The sequence below is a fragment of the Alligator mississippiensis genome, chromosome 1, assembly GCF_030867095.1.
Source record: "Alligator mississippiensis isolate rAllMis1 chromosome 1, rAllMis1, whole genome shotgun sequence".
Classification (NCBI taxonomy): Eukaryota; Metazoa; Chordata; order Crocodylia; family Alligatoridae; genus Alligator; species Alligator mississippiensis.
Window position 1 is genome coordinate 228,288,496 of NC_081824.1, and position 21,833 is coordinate 228,310,328.

The window sequence follows — 21,833 nt, forward strand, 5'->3', positions numbered from 1 at the left end:
CCACTTCTGACCTGAACTTAGTTATTCCAGCCCCCCCGCTGGGAAAAGTTGACAGCCCATGTGATAGAAGACTGTAAAAATTCACCTTTTTTCAGTGCAGTTCAGATGCCAGAAGTCAATATTGGTATTGCTAACTCCAGCTGCCTGCACTAGAAAAGGTAGCAAAAACCTCCTCTCTACCCACTGTGCCACCACCACTCCCTTCCCTAGCTTTTGCTCAAACCCCAATGTCACCATTTCAATGGTGGCTGTGGACAGGCCTTTAAGCTTTTGCCAAACCTCAAGGCTTAATGTTAAGGTGGTGGAGCTACTTGGGCTTTGTCCATACCATAGTGGCACCCAGAATAGACCCACCCACCCACACCCTATGCACTCACAGCCCAATGGCAGCCACTATAGAAGTAAGGAGGTGGTCACCAAAGGTGACCAATCCACAGTATATGCACCACAAGTGACATAGGCAGCTGTTGTGTGTGGCCTGCAATCCCCAGACACTCAGTAAAAGGAGGCACTGAAATAGAGGCAGCAGCACCTGAGCCTTCAATGACATAGAGCAAAGCAGGGGCAGAAGAGTGCTGCTGTCAGGTGTCACGACCAAGAGCCAGGTTACTGTTTTCCTGACTCTGGAGCTTTGGATCCTCACTTGCCATATAAACTGTATCAGTTGTGGAGCCAGGGAATGGTTAAGCTGGCTCTTGGAAAGGACACCTCTCTCAAGAAAGCATCCTGCCCCTGCTCCATGCAACCAGAGGCTTAAGCCCCTGTGCCCCCATTACAGCACTGCAGGACAAACTCTATTAGGTATGCTTCAAGAGGGTAGGGTGCAGAGAGGGACTTGGAGCAGAGGCAGGATTTAACTTGTGTCATGCTTGCTAAAAATGTTAGCCACCCCTGCTTGATACCCTTCCATCCTATAATATCCCCCAGCAAAAGCAAAACATTTTTTGGCAGCAAGGCTCAGGAGCACTTCAGCCTTTCCATAGCTTCCAGTGTTTGCTTTCCACTTTTCATTGTTTGCAAGCCACTCCTTTAAGTGAGAAGATAGGTGCTGGTGGTTCCTTTGCTTTTTAACTCCACTTTTGTGCTTTATCATTTTGTTAACATTTTCCACTCCTACAGCTCATTCAGATCATTGGGCCTGATTACCAGAGACAACCTCTAGTATTAAATACCATTTCACAGTTGGTGATCTCAGACACAAATACCTGAAGACCATCATAAATTTCAGAAACAATTATACTCTCAGGCAAAACAGCCTACAAAACTGGAGGACAGGTTGGAGCCCTTTAAAAACCCAAGCCTAATAGGTAGACAATTGGGCTATTTTTTCTCCCTTTGCCACTTGAAACACATTGAAATTGACTTGGCTGGTAGGTTTGGCAGTGATTTCAATTTATGGTGCCAAAAATGCAGCAGCATCACTGGTAATGTCTCAGCACAGCTCTGGAAACAGAATGAGCTGGGGAAGGATGTTCTTGTTAGGAAAGACACAGGAGAGCTCAAGTCAAGTCCTGCCTTCACTGTGGACTCCTGTGCCTCAGTTTCCCATCTGTAAAATAAAGGAGAGTAATACTTCTTTTCCCTAGTCATTCTTTTCAACAACAAGCTTCTTTAGACAGGGTCCGTCTCCTCTGTGTTTATACAGCATTTAGCATATGGTGGTACTAGTCTGGTTCAGGGCCTCAGGATGTAACAACAAGAATTACAACTAAACTCCTGCCACACCACCAGGGGAGCAGTAGCGTCATTTCATTTCTGTTGGAACTAAAACTTGTTTTGTTTTGTTCTTAAATCTCACAAATGACAAATAGCCTTGTAAAGAAAAAAAATAAAATAAAATATAGCTCTTCAAAATCTAGAGGATCTTTACCCATCAGTGAGCACCAAAGTCACAGCAGATCCAGTTTTGGACCTAAAATCTCAAATGTGTCTCTTTCAATAAAGTAGCCCTTGGGGGTGGGGGGGGTTGCGTGAGAATAAAAACAAGTTTTATTTAGCAACAGGATTCTGAATTAAATGAGATGGAAGTGTTTACCTTTTTTCCCCTCTTCTCCAGAAGAATTTATTATCTGAAAGTCAACTCTTTACTTTAGTGCTTCTGCAACATGTTGGTACGTTTGTTCGTTTCTGAGCAACCAGCAGAGTGCTAGGTAGGCAGCAATAAAGCAAATAGCAAATGGATAGTCAACAATAACGTGAGAGCTCCTGTAACTTTTCTACCCTGAACTTTATGCATTTACTGGTACCACTAGCTTGGTCAACTGATAAAATACATCCAAGAAATTTGTAATGACCAGATGCACCCAATTTCAGCCCCTTGGAATCTGAATCTTAAGCCAAGTGAACCCCCCGCCAAACAAACAAACAAACAAACCCACCTCACATCATCATTTAAAGGGAAAATAACTTTCTATCTGTGACAGTGGACCAATGGTGCTATTCTCTGACCTGTAATAATGCTATCTTCTCTCATGATTCTCAAGGCTCATGATCAGGTAAGGGGTTGGTATTTGGTTTATAGGACTGCTAGCTATTTTAAAGTACTTCTTGGAAAGGAGAATGCATGCTCCTCTTTTCAAGTGGAATTCTTCTGTTTTCTTATTTCTTTCTTGTTTTGGGTCTTTTTTTCTTTCTAGAAAAGCTTTTTGATTTTTTTGATAGAGCTTATGAGCTTTTGTACTAGTTTTTTCATTCTTTCCTGGGCCCCAATCTGGTAAAAAAAAATAGCCATGGACTTAAACTGATACAAAGTGGATACAGTCCTGACTTTGTTGAAACTCATGGGAAAAATATGACTTCATTTCAACAGATCCAAAAGTTCACCACATGACATAAAAGGAACAAACTCACAGGTCTCAAGGTTGGTGGTTTTTAAGTGGATCTTCATGAAGCATGAACTCTTTCTTTGGGGTTGCCCTTAAGTTGGCATTGTGACAAAATGAAGGCTCAAAAGAAGGGCATGAGCTCCTTAAAGGGTCAGAAACTGTTTTGTTTAGAAGAGATTTTCCCTCCTCTCCTCTCTTAGAAATATATGCAGTATGATCATGATGGTCATCTCACTGTTCCTTCATTCTTTCTAGTTGCCTTACTGCTTGCACATTGCTACTGTATTGCATTGCATTGTGTTGCATATCTCATCTCATCTCATCTCATATTGCCCTCCCTTCAGATATCCTAAAACTACTAACTGTAAAATAAAGTGTTTACCTCTGCCTATAATATACCGGCTACAGTGTGTTTGTGACATGCACTCTAGAACTGACTGTGGTGCCCCAGGTAGAAGTCCCTACACAAGCTCCTGCTCTAGCTACATCCTGCCTAGAAAAGGAGTACCAAATGTTGCTGATTTTGAAGGGCTGAGATGCATTTTGTGTATGCCTTTTATCCTCTGAAAGAAGAGCAGAAGTTTACTTTCGATGTACTCCATTAAATGCAATCTATGATTTCCACAAAAAAGGGAAAGCATCCTGTTCATTGTAGATGACCACAACACTCCCACTGGAATCTCTGACTTCCAAGGTCAAGAGATCTGAGTCTCTTGACAAGCAGTCTTTTTGGGTGCCGCTACCAAAACTCTCTGTAATCTGGAGGCAGTTTCTCCTATCCTCTCCCTCAGATGAATGCAGTTTGCAGTGGTGTGATAGAGAATTAAAAAAAGATCCCCCTCACCTCCCCTTTAATGCTGTATTCACCAGCCTTTTATACCGGGAACTGCAAAACTCTGCCACAAGATGTCACTAGAGATTGTTGTATTTTCCCTCAGCCGCAGGATCCCCTATACCAATATTTCTGGAGGATTCAGTCCTCCCTTAGTGTCATTCTCAACTTGCATTCAGACATAACTGAGAGCCCACAAGGAGGGGCACCACTTAGATAAGAAGTTGCTTAATGTTAAATGGCATTTTGATGGGCTTTTTGCTGTGAAGATTTCACTCACTTAAAAAACATCCTGGTTCCTCAAACTACTGAGATGCCCCTGCTACCTCTCTGCTCCCCTTGCATGAATGGCGAGACAACCATCCTCTCCAATAATGAAATAAACCTATCGCAGACATCAAGAGCCAGGCCAGCTTTCCAAGTCAATGGCCATTTCAGTGCTTCCGCCTGATACAATCTGAGTTCCTGCTCATATGCTTGTGCTATTTTTATTTCCTATCAATGTTTAAGCAAGTTATTCCCCCTTCAGCAGTTCCAGGGTTAAATATCTCAGTAACTTGGAGGAGTTACAGAGAAAGGGTTCTCTTACTCTTCTGACTTCCTCAGCCTTAGCTGAAGGCTTGAGGGGCCTAGTGAAGCTTTCTGCTAGTGCTATCCCTTTCCTTCCACTCCTTTTCCAGCCTGCTAGGTTTCAGGGTTTGAAACTGCCCTGCATTACACCATATCTGTGAAGCGGAGTTAGGACCTCCCCTCCATCTTTCCCTCTCTACTACACGGTTTCCTTCTGCATGCTTATTGCTACACAATATTTTTTTCATTCTTCATCCTCCTTCATTTTCCTTCCCCTATTTATTTTCTCTCCCAATAATTCCTTAGTCCATCAGTTTCTTTTCCTGTCTTATTTCTCCTTTTACCACTGTTGATTTCTGAACAATCTTTCTTCATTCCTTTTTACCATCCCATCTCTCCTTTTCCATTACCACTAAAATCTTATGGCCACCTTTTTCTCAGAAACAGGCAGTGTGGTCTAGGGCATAGAGCAATGGTCTGAGAGTCAGATGAGCTTGGTTCTGTTCTTATTTGTGTACCCATAGGCAACTCAATTTACCTTGCTCCCACCTTTTACCTGTCTCACCTACATATGTTTCAGTCATGTAAGTGTGTTTCTATCACTGTGTGTTTACCCAGGGCAATAGAGCCCAGTGTGGCCTGTAGGTGCTACTACAATGCTATTAATAAAATGAATGATAAATAATCTATGACCACCCTCACTAGCCTAGCAAACTGATCTGGATCCTTTATCTGTTCCAGACATTCATCACATCCTGGTTTTATAGAGATTAAAAGCCCTCATCTTTGATAAAGAAGATATTGAGGGCTGGACTAGTGTCTTTATCTTGGTGTCATACAGTCTTACACCACTGCTTGCCAAGCATATTCTAGAGCAAGGTCACAGCTCTTGGAAGTGAAACAACAGTGTTCTGTTAGAATATTAGGTGCATTAATGGAGTTTTTCTGGAGCCACTCACACGGCTGCTGGGGATCTGGCCCTATTTGTTGATAACAGGTTATGATTTAACCCTGGAACTGCTTACTTAAACACTGATAGGAAATAAAAATAGCACAAGTATATGAGCAGGAACTCAGATTGTATCAAGAGGAAGCACTGAAATGCTCACTGAATTAGAAAACTGGCCTGGCTCATGATGCCTGTGATAGGTTTATTTCACTATTGGAGAGGACAGTTGTTTCTCCATTCATGCAACAGCCAGAGCTACATGCTCTGGTGCTCCCATGAATTCAGCTGAATACTCCTATGGGCCCTAACCCTGCATCCATGAGTATCCATGGCAAAGCTTCCACTGACTTCACAAGCCAAGCCCTTAAGGTGCAACAGGCCAATTTTCACAACCGCCCTTCCTCTTAAAAAATGTAGAAATTTTGTGGAACTCCAGCTCCTCACCCTGAGCCTGATCCAGACTCCACAGAGATCAGTAGGAGTCTTTCCAAAGAAAGCATAAGTCTTTTCAGTCTCCCATTAGTCTTTTCTGTCTACTAGTTTATTTCACAATGAGCTAGAAGGAAATAAGACCAGTGCCAAGTGGAGGGCCTCTTAGTGTGTAATTCCTAAGGTGTATGTCCCTGTCTTCTGGAGTATAGAGACAGAGTGGTTCAAGTGCAGTGCCAAAGGAATGACTTCTAATCTCATTCCCTACATTTGCTGAAAGCCAACCCTAGTCAACCCAGCTGTAAACAGGCACCCAGCATGCTAACCATATACCTCCCTTGTGTGCTATTAGCTAAAGAACCTGTGCACACCTTAAGCCTACTAGCCCAATGGGTGGACCTTTGATATCCCTGTCTTTGCATGTAAGTAGGCCTTCGTTTCCAAGAGATGGCTTGTGCTTGTGAAATCAGCCAAAGGAGGCCCAGGACTAGATCATTCCCTCTTCTATGGCTTTTGGGAGGGAAGAGTCTCCCAGAAGAATGTCCCATGGAATATTCCTTTTATCATCTTTCAAGGGCAACAATTTGCTCCCCCACAGGAAAAGGTGCAGAAGCTATGCCCAAATCTAGCAATTTCCCACCCATCCATGGGAAGCTAGAGCCATGTACTTCTCTCAGCTGGAGCTGTCCCCAAGATCTCCAGAGAAGAGATTGATACAGAAGGCTTGGGACCAGAGGCCAGCCTTCTTTTTGGAAGGCAGATTTTTGCATAGCTGGCCACACCTCCCCAGGCTGACTAAGGACAACACACACATGAATGGAGAGGAAAAGGGAGACCTTGCCTCTGACCTGCCCAGCTTCCAGACCCTGCCCCAAAGTAGAAAAACAAGGAGGGTGTGGCTAGGTTTGACAATGGAAGAAGTGGGTGGTAAGTTGGATGGTACCTTCCACATGAAAGGGAAAGGGAGAGATCAATAGAAGTTCACTCCATCTTTTGGTGTAATAAGGGAAAATCTGCCCTCCAACTGACCCAGTTTTGAGAGCGTCTATACCACTAGTTATCAAGCCCAGCTCTAGTGTGATCCTTCTTACCTGCTAGAGCTGATTAAGCAATGCTGGTTCAAAAATTAATCGGATAGATTTTGAAACCTTATTTTTCTAATAAGTCACTCTCCAGGTAGTTCTCACTGTGGCTTCCCTGGCTGGTTGAGTAATTCCCAAATGTATCAGCTGAATAATGAATTGAGTAAAAATGACAGACCTTTTCAACCGTAATATTGGATGAATTACTTCTGCCCTCATCAGCCTGGCTCTGCTACTTGCACAATTCAAGCTGGAACTTGGGCCATAAAAATAATGAGAGGCCAAAAGGTATAGCAAAAAATGGATCATAGACATTGAATTACTTAAATGGAAGAGGTCAGCACTACTTCAGCTGATATTTTCTTAACATTCAGTTGGCAAAAAGTGGTCAGCATTGGTTTACCTGCTTCCTATTCAGCCTAATAATCCAACAGTCATTGGAACAGAGGTAAGACAATGCTAAGCACCTTTGAAAATATGCACACTTTGTGAGTGGGGGCTTAAGGGCCTGGGGGCTGAACCTGGCTAGAATTCTGAGTTCCAAGTTTTTCAGGTGGTATAAATCAGGATTACTTGATTAACCACAACACAACAGTCCTCATGAGGGTCTTCCAGCCTGCACCAGATGTCAATTCATTCCAGGGGCCTGATCCTGGACATCAATGAGAGATTGATCTGATATTAGTGAGAAAATTGCCAGTTACTTCCATGGAAGCAGGAAAGAACTCATGACCTGTTGCCTGTTTTGCAGCCAGACTTTACAGTGTATTCCACCTACTGAATTGGGGTGAATATTTTTCATGGAGGGGACCCTAAAGTACATAAATGAACAAAATATTTGCAACCAATGGTACCAAGTTGATAGAGCTATTGCTGAGTTCTGATGCCAAGCTGGAGAACAGAATAAATATTAGGTTCTTATTCTTTATCTTCCTATTTTTGTAGCCTTTGGATTCATGTTTACAAGCTTTTCCCTACAACACTGAGAGCTAGAAACTTACTTTTCTTTGACGGGAAAGCTGAGACGTTTGCTCACGTAATCACGTAACTCCAGAAACTGAGGCTACATGAAAAATACCAGTTATGAGACTTGTGGCTGTATTACATAGGTTGGCAGTAGGAAGTAAGATTCTTATGATCCTACTGAATCAGAAACTGGGCTAAACATGAATAATTGAATGCAGATTTGCTTGTACTTAGTCCCAAAGCAAGTCTGATAAACAAACATGATGCGATAAGCAAAAACAAGGGTGGTTTAGGAGTTTTCTGAGATTGTAGCTGCTTTGGGCAGGAATTATCCTTTGGTTCTGGACATGTCCAGCACCTAAAACAATGGAGAACTGGTCCATCATTAGGGCTTCTGGGCACTACCAAAATACTGATAATAAAACATCAATCAATTCAGAAAACAGAGCGCCAAATCCTCCATGGGTGTAAATCAGCATGACTCCATGCACTGACATCAGTGGAGCTACACAGATTTATACCCATCAGAACTTTAACCCCAAAACCTCAAAGAGTTTTTGGTGTTTAACTCCCATTGAACGCTCAGGCAGTGAAATTTAATTAAGAAAAACAGACTGACTTATCTTTCATTTTTAATGAACCAAGGGATTTTTTTCACTATCAATAAATTCAGCACAATGTCCGGCCTATACTGTCATTTCAGGTCATTTAAATGGAAATAAGCCAAAAGTTTCAAACAAAAAAAATTGATCAAAAATTGCTTCCTCTTTGATTAAAAGATTCATGTGGTTCTGAAACATTTTGGCTAGGGAAAGAAATTAAACATAAGTCAGTTTAAGCCATCAGAAACTGGTTTAAGACTGTATCAGAACAGAAGTTCAGTGCACATAACCAGTTTCAAAATGGCTGAAACTGGTTTAAGATAAACCTGGTTGAATGTAGGATCAAACTTAACTGATTTGGGTCAAACCAGTTTATGAAACTTCTGTCTCAGACCCCTTTCTGGTTCAAGTTAAATCACAGTCCCCCCAGCACCCCAGCATGCTTTCCAGCCATTGGCTGGGCTGGACTGTCTACTCCAGTGAGCAGAGCTGGCCCTGCCCCTATGCTCCCTAGCTGGAGCAGTGAGGGCTAGCTGACAAAGGGATTGGGGGGCAAACCTAGCTGGGGATGTGGCCCAGTCTACGGGGGGCAGGTCGGGGGGGGCAGGGAACTTCCCCAGCCAGGTAAACCCCAGCTAGGGTCTGGGGCCAGGGAGGGGGGTTAACAACCCTTCCCCCATTCAAACTTACTGCTGGCTGCAACTGTGGACTACAAATCCCAGAGGCACCTGGAAGCAAGAATAGGTAGTGATTCGCAACCCTGAAGAGTTCTGTTGCTGTAATCCTGGACTGTAGATCCCTGAGACCTCAGGGGCAGCAGGAAGAGGAAGTGAACACATCACCAGAGAGCTGTGCTCTATCACCCCCTAGCTTCTGGCCTGAGCCACTGCAGGCATGTGGCTGCATTTCTGAATCAAAGGTAAATGTCTGTTCATTTCTGTTTCAATTTAATCTGTGCAGTTTAGACTAACCTGCAAAGACTGAATTAATTCAGCCTCAGGGTTTTTGGCTGTCTGTACCTAGCCTTTGAGAATGTTTTCCTGTCAAAATCTGTCTCAACATTTTAGTTCAAAGTCTTCACTTTTTAAATTTTTAATCGTTTTACCTCTTTTGGCTTCTCCTTCCATTTCTCTTTTCTTTGGTTGTTTTCTTTCCTTTTTCATTTTTGCCCTCTCCTCATTCCATCATGTTCAAAATTTGGTATTTTCCAAAATGTGCCCTTTCCTAGGGAATCTGAGCAACAAAAAGAAGCAGAAAGAAGCAAATAAGTTTTTGCAAACTAGATCTGTCTTTACATTTACAACACGTGCCCCCAGCAGCTGGGGGGGCATGGCAGCACTGGTGGCAGCAGAAGCACGGCAGTGACAGTGGTGGCAGTGGTGGGAGCGCAGTGATGGTAAGCAGGGAGCTCCCGTAGATGCCACCGGCGCTGTCAGCAGCAGGGGGAGGGTGGCCACCTAGTGTCAGCGGCAGGCAGCGAGGTGGTAAGCAGCGACCGCCCACAGGCACCGCCGACAGTGTAGGCAGCACCTTTTCATAGGGGGTGCACTGCCACACATGGGAGGTGCACATGCACCCACATGCACCCCCTACACGTCGCCAATGTATCTTTGACTCCTGATATCATATTTAGGAGCAAATACTCTGGCGGTGTTTAGAGTGTTCTTAGGTACAAAATGGATCCTCTTACATTTAATAAGCCAGTTCCCCTATGCTGTGAGGGTTGTGGTACTGATAATAATGGTACTGTTCAGGAGCCCTAATCATTATCCAGGATGCCATTGTGTTAGGTGTTGTATAAATATAGAATTAAAAGACAGTCTCTGTTCCAAAATGATCTTCAGGCCACCTAACCTAAGGAGGGGTGGTCTGGGCAATACTTTGATCAGAGATTTCCAAAGCAAAACCAGCTGATGATTCAGTGCTTAGCATTCTTCTTTTAAACCAGGGGTGTCAAACATATAACCTGTGGGCTGTATATGGCTCATGGAACCATTCCATCTCACCCAGCAGGAGTCTAGTAGGCTACTGAGGTATGGTCTGCTGCAGAATTCAGAGTTGCTGGACCTCATCAGTGGCAGGTCCCTAGACCCACGCCCTCTCTACCACTGCCTGTCCCTGGACCTGTGCCACCACCTGAACACTTGGGCCTCCATGCTGCCACCCAGCCCCAGGCCCGTCACACCTGCTGCTGGCTCCACAGATCTGGCCCAGGAAGAGCCCTCATGACCTGGATCCAACCTGGGACCTGGGGTGAGTTTGACACCCCTCTTTTTTAAACACTTTAGTGGTAACTGGTTCTTATCTATACTGGCACATAAAGACCATGAAAACATGGCAGTATACTTCACACACTGAATTGCTCCTATATATTCTAGCAACCTCAGTAAAAAAGACTGCCTCACTAGGGAGCCTATGATGGAAATGTGTATAATGCATGATCTTACCCTGATGCCATGCTGAACCTATACCAGAATGGCGTTATGCTGGAGGACTGTCTTTCAACTGAGATGTAAATCCAAGTCCATAAATGAGACTGGGGAAATAGCTTCAGTGAAAATGAGAGACAAAACAAAATCCACAATGAGAATGTTGTAGAGGAAGTGTTGTGTGATGAGGCACAGCCTACCTGTGATGAGTCACTGCTCTAGCTGAGGATGAGTCACTACTCCAGCATACCCTTCATCCTTGCAGTGGCCTGCTATTGGCTGCTGTGCTTAAAAGAAGTTGACCCCACCCCAAAAAAAATTCCTTGAGAAGACTCTTGTTTAGCTGGGGATGCAGCCCAGTCTGCAGGGGGGGGAACTGCCCTCTCAGGGAAACCCCAGCTGGGGTCTGGAGCCAGGGATGGGGGTTAAACACCCCTTTCCCTGCTCAAATATACTGTGGGCTGTGACTGTGGACTACAAATCCCAGAGGCACCTGGAACTAGGAAAAGGAAGTGATACACAACCCTGCAGAGTCCTGCTGGTGTGATTTTGGACTGCAAATCCCAGAGACCTCAGGAGCAGCAGGAAGAGGAAGCAAACCCACAGCCCATGCTAGCTACATGCCAGAGAGCCGTGCTCTAGTGCCCCCCAGCTTCTGGCCTCAGCCAATGTAGGCATGCGGCTGCATTTCTGAATCAAAGATAAATGTCTGTTCACTTCTGTTTCAGTTTAATCTCTGCAGCTTAGACTATCCTGCAAAGACTGAATCAATTCAGCCTCAGGCCTTTTGACTGTCTGTACTTAGCCCTACTGCTAAGTAAAAGGAGCAAGCAGCCATCTTTGTGATGCCAGTGAAAAATAGATTTAAGTGACCTCCCAAACTTCACCAGGAAAGGAATTTGCAGCCAAGGCACAAATATTAACACTTCTTTGGATTCTGTTGTCCAGCTGAAGTGTGTGCAATAAATTGACCTGCAGTGTCACCAAAGGTGATAGAACAAATAGAATGTGACCCATGCTTTGAAATCACAAACCTAATTTACCATCTTTTTCCCATCTCTCCTTTCAGTTGCAATACTTATTCTCTGATTTAGGATCTGAGAGTCTGTTTCCCTCCCATTCTCTTGCTGACATCAAAAGTAGCTTCTTTTTCTGCATTCAGGAATAGCTACAGTGGAGATAAGTGAGGAAAGTTTTAGATGCGCAACTTCTAGACTGTAGAATAGAATGTTCTGTATAGCATGTGGAGACTGATGTTGTCTCCCTGAAGCCAGAAAAGCCAAGTTGAGAGAAAATTTTCCTCTTGTTGGAAATTCTCACATAGAATTGCAAATCAGACAAGGAAACAGATATACTGAGGAAAGTTACAGAACAAAGGTTTTATAAAGGAATTGTTGTAATAAAAAATAGCCAATATTTTTCTATCAAAATGCAACACACATTTGAAGTTGACATTATGACAAAACATATTGTTTTATTTCATTTTCTAAATGAAGCAAGAACTAAATCAAACTTTGTATAAAAAAATAAAAAATGTCCAGTTTGTTTTAAAGTTATTTTTTAGAATCAAAGGCTTTTGTTTCAATATTCTTTGTCAGATAATGGGTCTTCTTCCATCAAAATGTATGTATCCCCAAGAAAAAACAATCCATTTGGATTAAATCATATTTTGGAAGGACAGAAAACTAAAATTCTTTGTGTGGACAATCGGATCTAAATTAGAATTCAGATTGGAAAAGGCTGGTAATCAGAATGGTATGAAGAAAAGGTCTGAAGCATTGTAAACCTGCAGGGACGGAAGAAACTGCTAGATTTAAGTGAAAAACTAGGTTAATTCATCATGGGATAATCTTCTGATTTATCCATTAGGATTCCATTCTCCCAACATAAATATAAACATATTTCAGATAATACTATTCGCAGTTAGGAAGATTATCCGTGAACTTTTGCATATAGGCATGAAACCAGAATGAGACACCTTGAACAAATAAAACACTGAACTCTAGCCTCAGCTATGCACACTGCACTGAATGTTCCTGGAATGCAGGTCTACAGTTCACTCCTATAACATTGTCTACATACCAATGTTATATCACTTTCACTAGAATGGCATAGGTTTGCTAGTAGAAAAGAACTTCTACAAATATTCCCATATGGAAAGGAAGTAAGGTACATCAACGTGAAAGGGTTTTACACCCCACCACAGTAAAGTTGGCACTCTTGTGCCCCACTATTTCCCCTGCCAAATTTCATTCAATGCTGGTCCACGTGTGCAGCACATGGGGCATGACTGCCCATGTGTTCACAGTCATGCAAATGCTGCACATGTGGACCAGCATTGAATGAAATTTGACAGCTGCAATAGGGGGCATAAGAATGCCAGCTTTACTGTGGTGGGGCATAAACCCCAATAGTTTGGGAAATGCTGAGGGCAATTTGGAAACTGTCTAATTGCATCTACACAAGGCACTGTAAAGGTAAAGAGATCCCATTTATAGGCCATTGAGGCAGGACTCCACTGTTTCTTTAACCTCCACACAAGAAAGGGGTAATGCAGTCAGCACCATGCTCTGGTCACTTTCATCCCCAGGTTGCTTTTAGTATGTATTATGTAGGAAGCTGGGGGGCCTCAGGGCAACCCTAGAAATAGAAATAATTAGTAGAAATCCACCACCCTCACCTGGGTTTGAAACCAGGTTCTTCCAGGCAGTAGCCAGTTGCCTTACAAACTGAGCATTTATACCAGTATAAATTTTCAAAAAAAATATCATACCCTAAACCAAAAATCCTTATATAAAAATATGTGTCGACCAGACCTATATTTGTCAATGGTAACAATATGATTCAAGTTGACCTGTGTTTATCAAGCAAAGAGTTATTGAGATACTGGAGTTAAATATGAAGAATCTCTCTCAGTGTAAAATGGCACCCTTGGTTATTACAGAGGATTACAGTTTTATAAAGCATATTTTGCTTTATATGGGGAAAATCAGACTTTAACACTGTAGAGTTACATTCTGTTGCTGGACTAGTATTGCAACTTTAGTGGCAGTTGTATGTGTATATCAGAGTGAAGCATCCAATCCATAGTAATTAATAGATTATATTTTTACTATCAAGTTTCCTCAGTTCTAATTAAATATGGAACATGGCTTCTCAGGAATTTTCAATTATTCAGCCCCATTCTTGGTTTATATTTGAGAAACAACATTTCTTTTTCATCCTACCACATTGATTTCACTGCAGTAGTGCATTTCAGGAATGTGTCAAACCACATTTCAGAGTAATATGGCTGAAGAGTTGCATTCGGAGAGGAGTGTTGTACTATGTCTAACAATATTATATTCTGATCCAGCTCTTCACGTAACCTCCAATTTATTTCTAAGCCCCTGTGTTTATTTAAGCAAATCTGTCTTCCAGCGTTTAGAACAGTGGCACTTAACCCTTAACAGCCCAAGAGCCACTTCATCACTGAACAGAGGCAGAGAGCTACAGAGTCGCATGGAGTCACAAAAGAATTCAGTATGCTGTACTTGGAATGCCAAGATATGTGGGACAAATTTATGATGCATTAATAATTCATCCAGTCATCAAAGTAATAACATAAAGGTTACAAGCTGAGCAATGTTACTTAGAGCTCGACAGGTGAACCGGTGTTTCAACTGGTGTTATCAATGTCATCCATCTGCGGTCACTCATCATCACGCGTGTATTTCTCATTACATTCAAATGAGAGTAGAGTCATGTGTCGACCTGTACTAAACTCTGCAGTTCCAATAAGTCCCTGACCATCGTGGTTTTGTTACTAGGCAGCACTGTACCTTCCATTGTTTTTCTCTGCCTTGTCACATTCTCTGTTCCTCTTAGCCTCTCCCATAAGGTCCTCATCAAATCAGATTTTCTCAGCGAGTTTGATTTAGATTGCTTATGTGCAAGGTCATCCTGCCATTGTTCCATGTGTGGGTTTCCCATTGAGGCCAATAGGGGCTTTACAGAAAAAACCAATGACACGGTCAAGTGCCATAATCGCAGACCAGAGCTAATATTTATTTGACATTTTTTTCTTTAATTTAGTTTGGTATTGTAGGAGAACAGTCTTAGGTTAAGGCATTAGGAAGAACCTAGGAGACCTGGGTTCAGTTCTCTGCTCTGCTTTGAGCTGTCTCTGTGACCCTGAGCAACAACAGGGAGAGTCTGGTATCTCAGAAGGGTGAGCCACAGAAACCTGTGTATTGAGCAGGGAGTGCCTAGAGCTAGCTCACCAAAAAGGCTGAGCCCCTCTCTGAAGCTTCAGAACCTGACTTGGGGGCTGCACATTAGGAGCCTCCGTTTACTTGGCATTCAGATGCTAGAGTCCTCTTCCAAGGTGAGGTGCCAAAGGATTTGTCTAAGCAGTTTTCCCAGCACTTTTGTGTGTGCCATGCTTAGGCTCACCTGGCCTGCCTTCTCCTGTTCCTTACGCAATAAATCCAGGAAGACGGCAGTGTAGCAAGCTGAGGATGCCTCCCTCCAGCTTCTGCTTTCCAAAACACTGGAAAGACAAGTGATGAGACTGGCAGCAGTGGGGTGATCTCACTACAGCTTCATATCCAGGTTTGGTTGTATGAGGCAGAAGCTAGGGCATGGGGCTGAAGGCATGGAGCAATGCCTCCAAGAGAGCTGGGGAAGTCATGTAGACATACCCTAGAGCTCACTCTGGTGGTGGGGCCCATGTGCCCACTTTTCGTATAAAATCCTAGTGGTAAGAGCATTTGGCCAAGAGGTGGGAGACTTTGTTACCCTGGGTTAGCTGCAAACACACAATACCAGTGTGAGTGTAACTTACAGTAACTTCATTATACCCCTGATTTTTCCCATGGTAATTCTACACCAGATTTAAGTAAGACCCAGTCCACTAGGGCTGTACATCATGTATTTGCTCTATGTTTACAGCAGTGCAAAGGCTAATTACACCAAGGTAAACATTTCATGTCCAAGCCCTCGGGTTGGGCATGCTTCCACTATTAATACACCACTTTTGTTTAAATCATTTGTATTACCATTCAACAATGTTTGACTCCAAACTAGTCGAGCATTATTACTTGAGTAATACCCACCTGGACTTCCAGAAACACAGTCTGATAGGCAAAGACATAAAAAGGAAAAAAGTGTATAGAAAGCTTTTCCTAAGGCACATATCCACAGCTACTTTGGAAATCCAAGGGCTTGTTGGTTTTTTTTAATTAACCCATTTATTTTTCAAAGAATATAAGCAGCCAATGCAACTTTTGAAAATGCCTGTCCATGTCTATATAGATTCTACAAGAATAGTTGTAGAAGGACAAGCTTTGACAATTTTGCCCTGTGTCTTTATTGAATTATCTGTAGTTTTGTGCTTGCTTTATAAACCTATCACAAATCATATGGGAATCTAGCACAATTTATAAGGAAAAAACCTTGGCTTGCTTTTCTGTCTACTGTTCCTTAACATAATGAAAATGGTAAAATGCTAAATCACTTGACATTTGCAACCTCAGTTATGCACTTGTTTTACTTTTTTGTAGTTATAAGAGTTGGTGAATATATGTAAAGCGCCTCAATTCACTTAAGTCTAGAAAAGAGATGTTGCATGTTAAATGAAATGCCATCGTTGTGACACGTTCCATATCCTCTAGGATGTTAACTCTCTTCATTTATTCTTTTACAGACATCCACAGAATTTGTTCTCTGTTATGAATAAAATTATCTCTGATGTCCTTCAGAAAATAATGTAGAGCTTTTGACTGACTGAAGGAAGTTCAAGGCAAATATTCCAGGTGTCCAGGACATGAAGAACAAGTCATTGAACCCCTTTTCATTGAACAGCCTTCTGTTCCTCCTGTTTGTATACCCCATTTGCGATTCTAGATGTGTTTTCTTTACTTTAACAAATAATGATTAACAGCACTGAAGCATTTAGATGGAAGATTGGCAAGAACCACATAAATAAGTTATTTGTGTTTACCATACAGGAATATTCTGTGGGTTTGATCCTTGGCTGATGTAAAGAAAATTGAAATCAGGCACACAATGAAGTCAGATGCTAATTTACACCAGCGATGAAGTTGTCCCTACACATGTATTGATTCAATCCATGTGCATACAATAATTGAGATTTATATTTTATGTTCTATCTGCTTTTTTACTCCCAAACTGGTTATAATGGAGTATCTCAAAAGACTGATTGAAATCCTGTATTTCCAAAGAAGTCAAATAAAACCATTCTTACTGGGACCTTTTTTAATCGATTTCTCCCCTTTTTTTGTTGTTATTACAGCAAATGAAACAAAATATCAAAAAATAAATAAATAATGACAGGGAAGCAGTCCAGAGGTTATGAAACAAAAGCATGGAAATTCCTTTGCTAGAGTAGATGAAGTGGAGGAGGGTTAAGTACAGGAAGATTCTGAGATCAGTGCCTGATGTTAATTATCATAAAGTCTACAATGTCAAAGCATATCAGGAGAGCAATTTAGCACAGAATAACAAAGAGATAAAGGGAAATACACATGGACACCCCCTCTTCCCAGCTATATGCAGGGCCAGATCCTCACATGAGGCAAATCAGTAAGGCTCCATTAAATCAACAGAGCTAAGCTAATTTATGCCTGCTCAGGATCTGGCCCACATAACTTTTCAACAATCTAAACTAGCAGTTCTTCCTCATGCTAGCAAGTCTTGCTTCCTTTGCCCCCACCCTGCCGCCCTCCCCCCCCCCCCCACATTCCAAGGAACAAGGCTGTGCTGGGAGGGCATTCCTCCATGTCTGATATAAAGAAATCTGCCTCCTTGGTCTGAGGTATGGAGAATGAGCTGCACTTCATCTGATACTTCAGACCAATGGCTGCAATGAACTCCAAACTATTTCCATCTATTGCACAGTGCATATGCATATAGTATGTCACTCTTGCCAGACACTGAATGGTAGTAACAGCTGAGTCTAAATTTAGGGGTTTCTCCCCAGTTCCTACTATCTTGGCTCCAACCTCCACCCAGAAATCTGGGGACAATACATTCCCAAAGTGTGTTCCAAAGTGTGCAGACTTCCCTGTTTGCAAGCAATAATGAGCTATAGCAGGGGTTATTAAACTTTAGGGACAACATTGACAGTTAAGAGGTGGTTAGCAGGCCTGTGTGAAGCGGCTAGTATTTGCTTTGGATTCGGATTTGGTGATTCAGGGGACAGTGATTCGATTAGGTGATTCGAATCGCTGTCCCAAATCAATTTGGCCGAATCTGATTTGGAGATTTGACTCCTGCTGAATCTCTGAATCTCCAAACCACCCAGGCTAGGTCCATCCCCCGCCTGCTCTCCAATCCCGGCAATGGCTGCCCGCCCCCCCAACACCACCACTGCAGCTCCCGGCACTTGTGAAAAAAAGCCCCGTCTCACCAGGTGACCCCCGCTGCCCACCACTGCCCCACACTGCAATACCCCCCTCCACCACCTTTCCCCCCATGGCTGCCCAGCCTGCCCCAGCTCTGGCCCTTTAAGAAAAAAAAAAACTCGAACTCACCAGTTCCTGCCCTGCGGGAGGTGATCCCTGCTGCCCCCACTGCTCTGCAGCATGTGGGGGGCTCTTCCATGAGCCTCCTAAAGCCCCGAGGCCACCACAGGAGCCAGTGACTCCCCGGGGGGGGGGGTTCTTAAAAGGCCGGAGCTGGGGTGGGCAGGGCATCCATGGGGAGGCTTAGGGAGCAGGCGGGTGTCAGGGGGGCTGGGCAAGCAGGCACAGGATGGGGTCTGGCAGGGGTCCCCCCATGGTCCCCTCCCCGCTCCTCCAGTCCCCACCTTTCCTGCCCCCTACTTTCCAGCTCCGAGTCCGACTCCAGCTCCCTGCTACATCAGACAAGGACTGCCCGAATCATCGAATCTCTCTGAAACTTTTCCAAAGATTCGGAGAGCTTCGATTCAATTCAGACCTTTTTATTGGTCCCCTGATTCGAGTCAGGTTTGGAGATTAGGCCACCAAATCAGGCCGAATCTCCTCCGAATCAAGTCAACACCCAAAGCTTTGCACAGCCCTAGTGGTTAGCCATTTTAGTCTAAAGACATGCAGAAGGTAGGGCAGGGTGGCACCAAGACTAACTGGTTCAGGGATACATGAGCTCTCAGAGGCAACAACCTACTTTATCAGATGGTAGGAGAGCAGGTTGTTATCTATAAAAGCTCATGCCTCCTAACCAATTAGTCTTTAAGGTGCCATCCCTGCCCTAACTTCTGCCTTAGCAGTTGAGTATTAGACTAAACTATTAACAGTGTACCATAGTTAATTTTATCACAGTTTTTCCTAGTTCCATGAAGGGTTAACTTCATAGCTAGGATGGCTAGTTTAGCTATTGGCCTCTACCTTTGCCCTTTCCTCTTGGGATATAACAGTTAACAGCGTAGGGAAGAGTGCTAGTCCTGTATCAGGCAAATTCTGCTCTATCATGGAGCAAATCACCTAAAAGCTTTACTACCTAACCCAGCTGCCTAACCAAGTCTGGGAAAGGAGGCTCAGCAAGTGATTCTCCCCCAAGGCTCTACTACCTACACCAGGCAAAGTGGCAAATGCTAGGTAGGATGGTCCACACCAGAGGTAAGGAGACCCAGGTCACCATTGCTGATCCTTGCCCTCAGGCATTGAAAAGGGGGGTGCAGATGGAGACATGCATCATCCCATATAACGCAATACATACTTTTCTCCAGTTAAAAATAAACTAGAAGTGTAATAATATGACATGGGTCTAGGGCTGTATCATAGAGTTTAAGATTGAAGCCTTGGTGAAGCTGCAGCTAAAGTACTGCATCCAGTTCTGGGCTCCACAATTCAGGAAGGATGTGGAGAAGCTTAAACTAGTCCAGAGGAGAGCCATGCCCATGGTCAGAGGGCAAGAGAACAGGCCTTATGATAGGAGGCTGAGAGCCATGGGACTATTCAGCCTGGAGAAGCACAGGCTCAGGGGTGACTTGGTGGCAGTCTATAAGTACATAAGGTGTATGCATCAGGATCTGGGGGAGCACCTGTTCACCAGAGCACCCCAAGGGATGACGAGGTCCAACAGTCACAAACTCCTGCAAGACAGTTTTAAGCTGGACATAAAGAAAAACTTCTTTACTGTTCGAGCCCCCAAGGCCTGGAATAGACTCCCCTCAGAGGTGGTGCAAGCACCTACTCTGGATACTTTTAAGAAAAATTTGGATGCTTATCTTGCAGGGATCCTTTGACCCTAGCTGACTTTCTGCCCTTTGGGCAGGGGGCTGGACCCAATGATCTTACAAGGTCTCTTCCAGCCCTAATGTCTACGAAATCTGTTAAATGAAATAAAAAACAAATATAACTTCTTTGGAATGAATTAAAAATAGTCTGCTGAGCTGTGAAATAGGAGCTTCATCACCAGAAGCAACTAATAGACAGCAGAATTGCAGAGGAAAGACTAGCTTGATTAGTGGAACATCAGGACCATTAAAAAGGAGAGAGGGTAATTAACACCTATGGAATAAATAGTTTAGATGGGATCAGGTAGATAAGAATGAGCCATGAAGTCAAGTGACTCCCTTAGTACTACCTGAATAGAAATGCTGCTGCCACTGCCAGGCACTTGGTTTTAAAATGTGTGTGAAGCAGGAATCAAAGGGAGGTACAAGTACATCAGTGCACCCCCACCCCTGCCCTCTTCTTCAGGTCGCTTAGCACAACACCAGCTATTTTAAACCCTGAAATGCCCAACAAAAGACTTATGGATTTCATAGTTCTTTAGAAAAGCAGGTCTCCACAGGCTGAAAGGTCTTGTACCAATGTGTACTTCTCCCTTTGGGGGTTGATGACAGATAGAGGCACAAGACCTAAGGCTACCAGGTTTATTGCCAAACAAGAGGTGAGTCCCATCCAAAACCTATCAGGCTCCCTGCTCCCTTTTTCACTCTGGATCCAAGTGCCACTCCGCAGCAGACATCTGTACAGGACTTAGTGAATGCTGGCCTCTCCATGACCTTTGCCTAATTTTCTCTTCTTGCATTTGTACCCCTATAAATGTTATAGTTTTGAAGGGAGGGCCTGTGGACACAAAGATGTGGTTCTCCCTACACTTTATGTTTAAACACTTTTAACCACATATAGCCAAAACAAGCGCAAGCCACCCAAACCTTTTAATATGTTTACTATTTGGGATATGCTGATAAGGAATACATAAAAGGTGTCAAAACAGAATATATAACAAAATCACGGAGACACATATGTACAGTATAATCTTCCTACCTGGAAGCATGCTCTTCATAGCAGTACCAAGGGACCTCCCTTAGAGCCAGACTCTGCCATATGAAGTTATTGTGAATCCTGGCTTACCTTATCCAGTGGAACTCCACCAGCTACACCTCACAGACCTAGCTCAATATGAAATCAATAAGGAAATGTTGCATTTGAAATATTCCTCCTACTTCACCTATCCTACCAAGTCAGGTTTCCAGATCTCCTGTGCTAGAGATAATGACCCCTTAGAACAGAACAGAGTACCAGTGATTTTTTGTTATATATAAAACAGTAATCCCCAGCATTTCAAGAGAGATAAGGGCTCCATCATGCTTGGTACTATATATGAACCAAGTTTATAAGGCAATATCTTCCCCAAAGAGCTTCCAGTCTAAATAAATGAAGAATAATTATCCCCACTTTCATGGGCAACTATAATAATAATAATAATAATAATATAGCAATAAACTTTAAAAATCTACCATGATATTTTCAAACCATTTCATTGTTTATTTCACTTGTTTATATCCCTTCCCTCATTTCTTGTCCATTTAGATTACAAAGTCTTTGGGACCGGAACTCTCTCTCACTATGTATATGTGAGCATCTCAGAAAGTGAAGGCTCAGCAACAATAATAATGTTGGCAGAATTGATCCCAGATCTCTCGAGTCCCAGTCCAGCACCACCTGGGATATCAGTTGTGAGACTTGCATTCCAAGCTTTTTGTGGCAAGGATAATTTTTTGTACTGTTTATGCAACACCTCACACAGTTGGGATCCTAGTCACAACTGCAGAATAAAACAATGGTAACTTTACCCGTGACAAGCCAAAGCAGAAACCCTGAGCTCAGATTTTGGAAGGAGTTAAAGATGTAACTTTTCAAGTACTTACATGTTA

General features: G+C 43.1%; 1 long non-coding RNA gene across 1 annotated transcript; it reads right to left on the bottom strand.

Moving 5' to 3' along the window:
• Positions 1-1,077: 1,077 nt before the first annotated feature.
• Positions 1,078-9,081, bottom strand: LOC132250080 (uncharacterized). Its single transcript, XR_009461667.1, has 4 exons — positions 8,946-9,081; positions 7,689-7,750; positions 2,036-2,146; positions 1,078-1,549 (listed from the first exon to the last, which is right to left on the bottom strand). It is a non-coding gene; the product is annotated as an uncharacterized LOC132250080 (long non-coding RNA).
• Positions 9,082-21,833: the final 12,752 nt, after the last annotated feature.